The sequence below is a fragment of the Anguilla rostrata genome, chromosome 7 (genome assembly GCF_018555375.3).
Source record: "Anguilla rostrata isolate EN2019 chromosome 7, ASM1855537v3, whole genome shotgun sequence".
NCBI classification, from domain to species: Eukaryota; Metazoa; Chordata; class Actinopteri; order Anguilliformes; family Anguillidae; genus Anguilla; species Anguilla rostrata.
In genome coordinates, this window is record NC_057939.1 from 49,245,942 (window position 1) to 49,258,698 (window position 12,757).

Consider the following 12,757-nt stretch of genomic DNA (forward strand, 5'->3'; position numbering starts at 1 on the left):
GTTTTTTTTTTTTTTTTTTTTCACAGCACTTGACACATTTTGTTCTTTTTTTTTCTTTGTTGAACTGAAGTGGCTGTGCTTGCCTGTGGTGTTATTTATTCAGACGAAGCTGTTTCCAGTGGGCTGTGTTGTTTTCTACGCTGAGGATTTTGGTGAAATAATACCAGGTTGATTGCTTTTCCTTTTCATTTTCAGAATGTGATCTGGACCCATTACATTTTGTTTGCCTGTGGTTCCTCTTAATGAAAAATAGAAATAACAACCATTTTTAAAACATAGTTCCCACATTTTAGGGGAACAAAAGTATTTGGGTAAATTAACAATGTCAAACATGTCATATTTTGTACATGGTTGCAAAACCTGTGCATTCAATGCCTGCCTGAAGTCTGCGAGCTATGGACATCACCATAAACTGGGTATCTTCCCTGGTGATGCTCTACCAGGCCTGGACTGAAACCATCTTCAGTTCCTGTTTGTTTCTGGGGGTGTTTTTGCCTTCAGTCTTCTTTTCAACAAGTGAAATGCGTGTTCAGTTGGATCCAGGACAGCTTATTTACTTCCACTTTTTAAAAACTCTGTGGTTGCTTTAGCATTATGTTTGGGGTCATTGTCTTGCTGCAAGGTGAAGCGTCCACCAATGAGTCTGGATCTGAGCACATGTTCCTGTATGCTTCAGAATTCATTCTGCTGCTGCCATCAAGTCCCATCAATGAGGAAAAGTGAGCCAGTTCCAGTGGCAGTCACACAAGCCCAAGTCATAACCCTACCTCAACCGTGTTTCACCATGGTTACTGCTACTGTTTACCTGTGTGTTCATGCTTCCTAACAATGGATAAAACAGTTGGTTTCGATATGTTCAAAGTTCAAAGCTAGGTCTGTGATTGATTTATTCAGATTTTCAGCCTCACGCTGGCTGGCTTTTAATGGCATTGACACTTATTTGATCCTCACGTTGTGGGACAACATCGACAGACTCCAAATGCAAATTCCACACCTAGAATCAACTCTAGACCTTTTGTTTGCTTTATGGTGGATTAGCACAGCTGGCCATGAAACAGCTGAGCAGCCAATTGTCCAATTACTTTTGGTCTCCTAAAATGGGGGGAGGGGTATGTATAAAAAGGCTGTAGGGGCTTCATAATTCAGGGAAGGACATTATTGTCAACGGCCTCCTGAAATAATAAACTTGTATAGTTTCTTACGGTGCACCTTGTAAAGTGTTTGGGGAAAGCTGGTCTGAGTTCGTGTTGTGAGTTTGAATCTTTCCTCTTCCTGGAGGGGGTTAAAAATGCAAAACTGCGGAAGCATGTCAGCAGTGCTTGGCATGTTGAATAACCTGCTGGTGTCCCAGATTACTGCTTGACTGATACCGAGCTTTGCGTTAGAAACCGGTCAGGTAGTTAACTTACAGGGTCTCCTGGATGTGGATTTGCAGCCAGATCGAAGGAGCGGTCATCTGTCATGGACGCTTGTGTGTCCCCACCCCCACCCCCCACCCCACTCCTTGGGGCCTGGTCAAGCAGTATACTCGCACACAGGATATGGACGACCTGTTTTAGAAAACCTTCCTGTACATTGACACCATTTCCTCTGAATCTTATCCGTTTATTTAGTTTCTCAGCTTAGCTATTGCTGGTTGGTATTGTCAAATGTCAGAAGATTATAAATTTACAGATTGAAGTTGGAATTCCTAAAAGGCCTATGTACTTTAAAAAAAAAAAAAACTTCACATAAGAATACAGAATGCTGTCTGTGCCTTTTAGTGAAATTGTTAATCAGAAACACTGAAAAAGGTGCCCTTCTTCACCAGCGAAGAGCCCTTAGCGAACGTCTGAGACAGAAACAGTTTCGGCTTCGAGGAGCTGACTTCAGTTTGCTTCACAGGCCAGCGCCAGTGTTTATCTCAGAGCCTAATACGGTGCATTTCAAAGTGACCAGCTCAGCGGTCGGCGGAATTTGGCCTAATTTAGATAGGCTTCGGAGACGCGGCTGAGGATTTCTTCAGAAACGGATATTGTTAATGTTTTAAACGAGGGGGCCGGGGGGGGGGGGGGGGTTAGGGGTGTTGGCAGCTCCTTGGCCCTTACATGTTATTAGCGAGCCTGTGGGGGGAAGCCGGGAACGATTTAGGAAGTTGTCTGAATGGGAGAGGTAGGATGTTTTATGTCAAGCCAGTCCCTTAAATCATGTTTCCGCAAAAAAATTCTTCCCACCACCCCCCCCCCCTTTTTTCCCCTATCGCCGCGGCGGTGTGGGCCAGTCGTGTCATTGTTAGAAAGCGTGCGACTCGGTCCGCCGCCGTCGCGGAGCTGTTGGGTTTCACAGGGCTCAGAGCGCTGAGCGTGCGCTGAGACAGGGAAGCGCTGTGGCACAGGGCAGCAGGAAGCTGCTCAGGAAACCGCCGCTGCATTGTTGCGCTGGACGTGTCGGCTCCACTCGAGAGCACTTTTCCCTTACCAGCCCCCCTCCCCCCCTTTTAATTTAGGGCAGGGCGGCAGTGTAGCGTAACTGTTAGGGCACTGAGTTCAAAACTCCAAGGTCATGGGTTCAATTCCCAGGTGGGGCAGTACTGTACTCAAGCCTACTTAAACTGAAGTTGCTCTGAATATGTGCATTAGATAATCTGCCTTAAAATGTTTTTAAAAAGAGATGTTTGACACCAAACACATACTCTTGACCCTTTGATTAACAAGTTTTTAGATCCAGATCCTTGGCTCTATAATGTCACTGTCCTTTCCTCCCACCAGTGACTGAATTATAAGTGCCGCAATGGCTATGTGCATTAATAAGGCATCCATTTTGTTTACATACATTTAAAAATAGTCTTGTTGACCCACTGCTTGTGTGGCCTATATGCGCTAAGTTTAATATCTGGCCCTCATGAGTAAGTTGGTATTGAAGCCTGTTTTAGGATTTCATCGCTTTTTCCTGTTTCCAAAATTTCCCAACCCTTTTTTTGTCCAAGGCACATCTCCAGACATGCTGAGTGAAAACTGGGAGAACATGTTTAACTTCTAATTGGTTAATAGCTGATTGTTATCAGTTTGTGAATTGGCACACACACACATTTTCTCTCTTCAACATAAGATTAAGTGGTGTTTATCTAAAACAAAACCATTTACAAATTGGTCATTTTGCACTTCATTTTTCCTCAGGCACTGTTAAAGTGTTTTTGGGCGGTGTGTCTGGGGAGTGACCATGTAGCATTTTAGCATGTATCCAGCAAGCTGCAGCTGACTTCCCGAAATGAATTAGGGCACCCCGCTGCTTATATTTTTACTTTTTTTTTTTTCATCAGGCAGGATTTTCCCAGCTAACACTAGATGTTCTCGATGCAATGTTACTGGAATGTTTTATCAATGTTATAACATTGCCACTATATGGCAGCAATATTGTGAGAATGTTTTCTGTTTGCTGCATTCAGATGACCAGTGGAAAGCATGATCCTCTCTCCAGCTGTTGTGGGTGGCCAGTTTTTAGTTATATTTTTTACGTGTTGTCTGGTTTGCAGTGGTGGCACCGGAAGTAGCTGGATGCGGTACATTTCCTGTCGGTTGACAACGTTTCCTTTTCCTTTTCAAGGCTGCAGTTAATAAGATTTCATTTGAATGTCCTCCTGCGGTGGCTTCTTTTCTTGGAATTAGGCTACTTGGTGCAAAATGCATTTAAATTAAATGTGTTGTCAATTAGCAATGCCTCGCAATGTATGGGCCTATTTACAAATGATTGTTGTTTTAAGATATTGCAGCACATCATTTTAAATATATGTGTTGATTTTAAATGTATTTAATTATTTTTTCCCACATATTTACAATATATTGTTGTTTATTCCTTTTCGGTATAGGTGGGTATTGCAGAATAAGTCCAGAGAAGTTCTACATTGAATTGCTGTTTTGTGCAGTTTTTTAAGACTGCTCTGTTCTTTGAGCAGTTCTTTTTTTTTGGTGACATGACCCACTTCTGAGCAGTGAAACTCCAGCTACTCCGCTCGTCAGTGGCGGAGGTAATTAAACTTGTGAACTCTTCAAGTGTCAACAACACTGTAGTCGTACGTTTCCTCGTTTCACGTGAGAACGCTCCCTTGTTTATGAAGACTGTGGGAAAGGCATTTTTTGAAAGTTCACAACTTTTTTTCCCCGGACCAAACAGGTGGAATAATTGCCATTTCCTTTTTCTCTACAGTGTGTTTAAGTCAATATTGAGTCAAATTTTGGTTGTGACTCTACAGGCAATGACAAATCACACTATTGCTGTATGCTTACTCGTGTAGTGATATTGATTTCTGCTGTTGTTTTTGAAAATGCCAGACGTGGCTGTTCCTCAGCGTCAGGAGACACTCAGACTTTCAGGAAGCGTTGAATTCAAGTTAATCAAGTCTGGTCTTAAAAGGGTAACTTTTTTTTGTCTTGACAGAATTTAGAATTTTTACTGGCGAGCTCAAACCAGAAGCAGATGTCTATACTTTATTTAACCTGCCTGTTACTTTAAAAGTGTTAGAAAAATCTACAGCTGTGTTGGAAAGTGCAGCCTGGATTTATTTCCAATTAATATAAATCCAACAGGACATAGGCCTACTGTGTCCAGTAGTCATTCAAGACATTCTTGTGTTTATGTAGCGGAAAATAGCATTTTTAAAAATGAGTTTTAAGGGTACACTACCACTACCATATCTTGACAAATTCTTAGGTATTTCAAAAATAAATGTCACAAATATCAAAATTGTATCCCAAACAAGGCCACCTGGAAGCAGCATTTGTGGGCATGGATGTGCTGAATAATAATGAAATGGTCTTTCTATTTAAAGTGGAGTGAAATAGAGTACCAGTGCTGTTATTTAGGTGTCTTTTTCTGCCATTTACCATATTCTAGGGCTGGGAAGGCAGGTGGTGTATGCTTCTATAAATCTAGAAATACAACTTCTTTGATCAGTTTTCAATTGTGTGCTTTCTAGTATTGAGTTTCATGGAGGTGGCCTGACGACAGGAAGTAGGGGTGTTGGCCGGGAAGTGGTCAGCCTCAATCCCTCAGAGGGCCGCAGAAGCCGCATTGTAGCTACGCTTCGTTTCCTTCTCCGGGACACCGCCGTCGTTCGCTATTGTCCCCGAATCGCGAGGACGGGGAGCGCGCGCTTGCCTGTGCGGAACAGCCAATGGGAGGCTCCGCTCGAGCCGGAACAGAAGGCCTGAGAACAGAACAGAGTGTTCCACTGCCCCAGACGTGAGCTGCTACACGTGTGGAATCTCCACACACGTAATGGTGTGCCGGTCATGTCGTTCACCACACGAACACCATGGGTGTGGTGGTGTAGGATGATAGGTAGAGAGCTGGCCCTTGTAACTCAAAGGTCATGGGTTCGATTCCCAGCTGGGGTGCTGCAGTTGTGCTTAACCTCGATTGCTTCAGTGAATATGCCCAACTGTGTAACCAAACTTTGTGTAATCTGCGTAATGTGCTGAATGCATGAGGTGTAAACATAACATAATGGGCTCTGGGGAAGATGGGACAAGCAAAGGCGGTGAAAGAAGAGTATGAGCTGAAGGAGAACGGGAGCCTTGTTGATGCTCCTCAGGCTGCTAATGACAGGGCTCAGTCACTTCAGTAAACAGATGAAATGTACCTTTCCCAAGCGCGGGGGTGCCTCTGACTTAAACTCCGCTAAACATGAGACCACATGCAGTGCCAGACGTGGGCGTGCATGGCCATTACTGCTTTTTAATTAGCCGTTTTGGGAACCAAGTCTTTCTTTCGATTTTCTTTTCTCTTTACGATCCTAAACCCTAAACAACCCACACAGTGAAAGACATTTCTGGCACTTTTTTTTGTTTAGTCACAAGATTGTTTAGTCACAAGATTTGTGTCATGCTAATTTTTTTGTGGTCTTTGAGAAATAAGTAAGCCATGCTTCTGATGTAGAGCATGGAGCCTTCTACCATCTCCTCATGTGGAGAATGGCCAAAAATCAACATGGTGTACAGACGGAGCGAAAGAATGCAGCTTTTCTTCTAGGCTGGTGATGACTGCCATTCTGATGGCCCAATCAAATAGCCCAGGGCCCTAACTGCACCCCCCTCCCTCCCCTTGGGCTAGCAATGCAATGACTAAGAAAATGACCTGTTGCTTAAGTAAGATGACTTTGCAGTTACAAGCCCTTGCATTACAGGCATTTAGCAGATGCTCCTATCCAGAGCGACTTACACAACTTATACATAGCATTTACATTGTATCCATTTATACAGCTGTATATATACTGGAGCAATGCAGGTTAGGTACCTTGCTCAAGGGTACAACGGCAGTGTCCTACCGGGGAATCGAACCCGCAACCTTCCACGTTACGACCAACTCCTTACCCTCTTATGCTACACTGCCGCCCCGAATTACTGCGCTTATTACTGCAGCTCTAAATACAGCACGAGCGTCTGGAACGAAAGGAAGGCGGCGGGGAGATCCCTTCCTCCACTTCCCAGAGGTCTGTGGGGTCGCTTGCTGCTCGGAGCCGCTGATGATTTAATGGGGCTGGCTGGAGCTCGCTGGCTTGTGCTCTCGTTACAGTACTCCCCTGGCTGGTTTTCAGCACACATAAAGCAGCGGCCGTGTCGTTTCGCATTGTTCTGGCAAATTATTTATCACGGTTAAGGAGCGCGGAGGTCGCGCCGCGCGATCAGGAGGGCACCCGCTGTTTAATGTGAGATGCTGGAGTCGGCCCAAGATGTCGGGGGTGGGGGGGGGGGTCAGTGGGCATGCTACTGGAGCTGAGATTAACAGAGTTTAACAGCCAGTTTATCTCTTATTACCCACCTGGTAACCACGTTAGTGTGTGTGTGTGTGTGTGTGTGTGTGTGTGTGTGTGTGTGTGCGCGTGTGTGCGTGTGTGCATATGTGTGTGTGTGTCTTAAGTTGAAAAATTACACTCATGGTTACGCCAGAAAATTACACTTACTCTTTAAACTGATAAGCGATGATTTCTGATCCAAGAGAGGCTTGCTTTGGCTGCACAAACAGCAGCCCAACTTATATCATTTTCCATGTGCCCAGTAAATCGCCCCTCTTCTCTGTGTGTAATTATGTAAGCATCCAGAGAGATGTCATGTTTATCTAGATGTAGCTCTGCTCTTGGTCAATGATCAACAGAGCTGAAACACCATTAGTAATGTGAAATGCATGAAGGATATGATGTCACTCATGTCCCATGGCTGCTAGGGTTGGGCGGAACGGATGTCTCGTGTCACTCAAGGATTGGGTGATATCATCGCACTTTACAGCAGGTTTTGCTACAGGTACTCTTCCTTTTACGGGACTTGTATGCGTAAGTTATGCATTGTCAGGGGATTTGAAATGTTCTTATTTGACCTTTTCTAGATCAAAAGAACCCACCTGTGTATATGAGAGATGTAGAGCTTAATTTATACCACTCAGGGCTTATGCGGTTTTAAGAGTTTATCTATTTATTGTGGATGTATCCTGAGGTGTTTGCTTCAGAATATTTGAATATGACCCAATTGCATGGATGACATTCTGCTATTTGCTCTGGTGACACACAGTCTGTTTACATGGCCAGACGGTATTTCAGCTCTGGTGGCTACATTCAAGGCTGTACACAGATAAGAATTATTGTTTTGAAACTGAACGTGGCACTGATTGCCGTGTGTGTCTCTGAGTGTTGTGAATTCGAAGGGATGTTTCTGAGTCATGCTCAAGCAACAGAGATACATTAAAACAGGATGTTTGTAGAGACGTTACAGCCAATTTGGTTTTCCGTCGTTTGCAGTCCACGGTTTACTTGCTGAAATATGTGGCCACCGCAGTGGAACATCCCATCTGTAGAGTCGGTGGATAAGTAGATATAAAGTGCATATTTGTGGTGGTGAATTGAGAGACCTTTGGATCAGGCCAGGCTTTGAAGAGCCCTTGCAGGAAGTGGAAGCCCTGCAGATGTTGGATAACGAGGGGTTTGGGAAAACGGAGTTTGCAGACTAGAGCCGTTTCTTACCCCCCTGTTCATCTTTAGGAGTGCTTCTTTAATCCCAGAGGCCGATGCCTCTTTCTTTTTTTTTTTTCTTTTTTTAAAAGGGCAGACCTGAGTTATTGCTTTGGAATGCTGTTGCCATGGAGGGCAGTGGCAGAATCGCAAATGTGCGGAGAGTCGTTGGAAGGGTGGTTCGTAGAATGTTGTTTTTTTTCTTCTTCTTCTTCTTCTGCTTCCCCTAGAGAAAGCCTTGCCAGACAAAAGCAGTCGGCGAATAGTCCAGAAACCAGTTATGCCGCAGTGCTCCAGAACCTGCGGAGTCCCATTGCAGCATTCGCTGAGAATGTTTAGAATGCCAGAGAACGAGGAAAGTAGGTCGTCTTGTTTTTTTTTTTGTTTTTTGACGTGATCTTACGATACTCTTAAGTGGCCCCCAATGTTACCCTAAAGGCGTAGGCTACTCCCCTCAGGGTGGGAATCAGGATTCCATTGAGGGGGGGAAAAAATGCACTTTGCGCGCTTTTGCTTGTCTCGGAATGTTCCGTTTTCACACCTCCGCTGATCTGGACGCGCGGAGCGAGTCTGGCGCGTTTGAGGGTTTGTCTGTCGATGTTTTTCCAGTAAAATATTCCTGTGGTTGACTCGCGAGTTGGTTTGGAGGAGTTGTTTTTTTTGGGTTGGTTTCGAGATGAGAGTCATGCCTCAGGAAAACCAACGGGTGTGGCTGACAGACCAGTAATGTTCTGTCTACCTTGTCTGGATGTTCTGCGCGCTCCTTAATCTGTGTGTTGCCCTGCTGTGGAGTGCTGTGCTGTCAGAGAGGAGGCAATTCACTGGTTTTAAGGAAATTGACTCATTGGTGGCAGAATTAATCTATCATGGGATGGCGTTCAATAAACTTCCTAAGGTGTCCTGATGAGGACCTGTGCAGGGATCCAGTGAGTAAACATTTCAAAGAAATATATCAGCTTTCAGTATTAAGTTTGGCCGTGTTACTTGTCATTTTGCAATTGTTTTAATTTATCTCTAGACATGTCCCTCTATTTAATATTCAGACTGTTGGCAGCAGGATATCTAATTGTTGGACTCATTGTGAGACTCATCAAATCAAGTCAACGTTGTTTGTACAGCGCTTTTTTTTGCGGAGAACTGTCACAAAGACGCTTTACAGAGTAACCAAAGAAAAAACTGGGCAAAAACCAGTCATTGAACATTCAAAAAGCAAGCAGTGAGGTAAAAAAAAAAAGGTGAGGAAATCTCAAGCGGTGGCGAGGAAATCTCGGGGGGAACCCGGCTATAGAGGAGTAAGCCATCCTCTGCTGGCTGGTCCAATGTAAAGTAGAGGCAAAATGGATGTAACGGGAATGTAATAAGGGACCTATCGCAGCAAATAGTCAAGTGCATTGATCAGGTTACAGTTGAGGCATTAGATGAGTAGGTAAAGTAGTAAGTCCAACTGAAGGGGTGTATAACGCACGGTTCAGAGGGGGGAAGTGATGGATCTGGGGCTCCAGGACTCCTACGATCTTCAGCTCATACGCAGGGCATTGTGGGTAGGGAGTTTGCATGTCTTCATTGTCAAACCATCTTTTCTGTCAGTACTGACTTGGCTGAGTGTGCGCAGTAGTGCGAAGCTGCATGCAAATTCCCATTTGACTTCAGCCATCATTTCATTGTAGACATCGGTCTGGTCCAGTTAGTCACAAGGCATCGCCAATGCTTGTGATAACAGTTTGACACACGCTTGTGTGTTATCTTCACAGCTCCAGTGTACCATTTTATTTAGACCTGGAAAGCAAAGGCAAGTAAACTTTGAAATGTACTAGTTTTCCTTCTTTACCGCAAACGCATTTTGTCCAGATTTCTTGTTTTAAGGTATAAAAGTACTGCAACTTTTATACCTTAAAAACAGAACCGTGCTACTAACCCTGTTTAAATCTTAGATCTCAGATCCTTATAAACAATGGGCCTGATTTACTGAAACCTTTTGCATGTGCAAAACCTTTTAGCTCATGCAAAACCAATAACACGACCAACGATTGGTTACGGTACAGTATTTGTTTTGCACCAATCATTGGTTGTGTTATTAGCTTTGTGCTTGCTAAAAGGTTTTGCTTGCCCGAGATTCTCATGTGTAATGCAGAGGAAGGTAGCATTCTTTGGGTCTCGTGTTGGCATGGAGCTGTTTGCTGTGCATTTGCAGGCCAGTGGGACTGGCATGTGATGAGGTCAAATGTGGTCTCTCATTCCCATTTCTCTTTTAAGCAAAATGGGCTTCACAGCTTTTGAGAGATCGATGTCTGTCTGAAAAGTAGAGCCCCTTAAAGGTGTGATGTTGGCTGTTCCCTTGTGGGTGAAGGGGGTATTTTTGACTTTAGGCAGGATGTGAGCCGTGGAAACTACAGCCCACTGTCTCCTCTTACCCCTGATGACTAGACACATTTCCTGTGGCAACAGCACGACTCTGTGTCTTACCTGTCTGCCTAAAGCATCTGCTTCTGACGTGACCTACATACCCATATGCAACAAAAATAAATTCTTCCCATATATGGAGATCCACTGTATTGCTATTCAAAATATAACCCTGACTTAATTTTGCAATAAGAAACTGTTGAAACACAAAGGTTTTTCCCTTTTTGAGATGGATATTAATATTTAGCCAAAGAAGCTGGTACAGTTTGATATATCATTGATATATCTCTCAAACACATCTTTATATATCTGCAGTTGCAGCCTAGCAACAGTGATAATCGGCTCTATTCATGTTTGTGATATTAACATTAGGCTTTAAATGTTAGCCATTTCAAGGAAACCGGTGAAGTAATCCAGAAGACATCCAGTTTTCGGAGTCTAAACGAGTGGTAAACAAACAAACCCTTTTCCTGGAGATGTGCCATCGTGTGGGTTTTCACTCCAGCCCTAACCAAGCACACCTCATTCAACAGCTAGCAGTCTTGTTGAGCTGCTAATTTGTTGAGTTCAGCTGTGCCAAATTAGTGTTGAAATGAAAACCCACATGCGGGTAGATTTCCAGGAACAGGATTGGTTACCACATGTCTAAATGGTGTCGTTCCATAACCTTTGCCTATGGGTCCCTCAAAAAGAAACGGCATCTGATAGTGTCTGGAGTGGGTTTCAGCCAGAGATGAAGAAGGGTGTTCTGGATGCCTTTTCACCTCTCTAGCTAGACATGTCAACTGACCAGCCCTCACAAACACAGGCAAAGCCAGGCTAAAATGAGGCTTTGACCACAGGTGTAGTCTAATGCAGAGGCTCAGACATAACCGTCTCATGTTGGTAAAGGATGCTGTCCAACACATTCTGCTTGACCGTTGCCGATGGCCGCCATCGTAGCCGGAGCTGCAGGGAGCGTGATTGTTTTGGGCAAGCCAAGGGGAAGAGGCGGTTGCAAACAAGCTAATTTACGGCTAGCTGTTGGCTGGGTCGTGCCACGCCTTGGCCCGGTTCCTGGTCCTGTGGTACCCTTCAGTTGGAAAAGCTAAAGAACAGCAATTCAGCGACAAAATGGCCGAACGTTTTTAGGCCTAACGAGCTGAGCTCACTCGCAGTGCTCGTGGTGTTCGAATTCCTTTGATTCTTAGGGTCGTAGTTCTATGCTGAAACCTAATTCAGCTCTGAAGATTCTTCAGTGATGCAATCTCTTGTGCTTGCCCAATGTGTTTGGGCACTGGTGTTATCTCAGATTTACAAACGAGCCTGTGGCAGGGTGGAGCTTTTTTGATGGAACGTCGCATTGCAGGATTGGTAGGTTTTCTCAGACTGGTTAGACATTTCTGGTGTTTACTTGTGCGCTTAGGTCACGGAATATTTTAACAGTTTGTTGACTAAAATAGCAGTACGCAGGTACACTGAGCTTCTCTGTCTGTATAACACAGGAGAATACACACGCAGACATGGCATGGTAGTAGTAGTAGTAGTTACTGTAGTAGTAGTTGTAGTAGTAGCAGCAGCAGCAGTAGTAGTAGCAGTGTTATTAGCAGGAATAGCAATAGGAGAGGTTGTAGCATTATTAATGTAGCGGGAACAGCATTTGTAGTAGGAGCAGCAGCAGTATTATTTGCAGTCATATCAATAGCCTTAATAGTAGTAGCATTATTGTCATAGTGGTAGTTACAGTCTCAGTAGTACTGGTGCGAACAACAATAGCATTGATAGTATCATTAACGTAGTAGTAGCAGTAGACATAGTCGCGGAGAAAGTATTCGATGTGCATTGCTCAAAAGAAAACGCACTAGCACAAATGCTTTATTTAGTTCTGCGTTGTGGGTCAGATGTGCTGCCCTGTTTTCTTATCTCACCCTGTTAATTCTGCGAGACCTTTGTTTGATACGTATTGATTTGTCCTTCTCTTCTGCCCCCCACTCCCCCCCCTCCCACTGGACAGATCGGCCCTCTTTGACGTCCAGTGTTCGAATCGGCCGCTCCTGCTCCCGGGGTTCCCCATGGCTGAACGAAGGGGTCGGTCCCATTGATCCCGTCCCTCGGGCCCGCGGGCTGATGCATCGGGCCCGTCCCACGGCCCGGGACGCTGCGCGCACCGAGGAAGGAGAATGATCGTCTGGCAACCCGCGAAGGCCACTCTCCGGAGCTCTCGGATTACCGCTCGGCACGCCGAGGTTTTTGGTTCGGGCACAAAAGCCATCCCTGGCAGGGATTTCTTTCTCTCGCGCTGCGCTCTCTTTTTTTTTGTTTTTGTTGGTGTAATTTGCGGCGTTTAATTTGAGCCACTCCCCTCGGACATTTCCAAGAGGGGGGGGGGAGGACAGGGAGTTG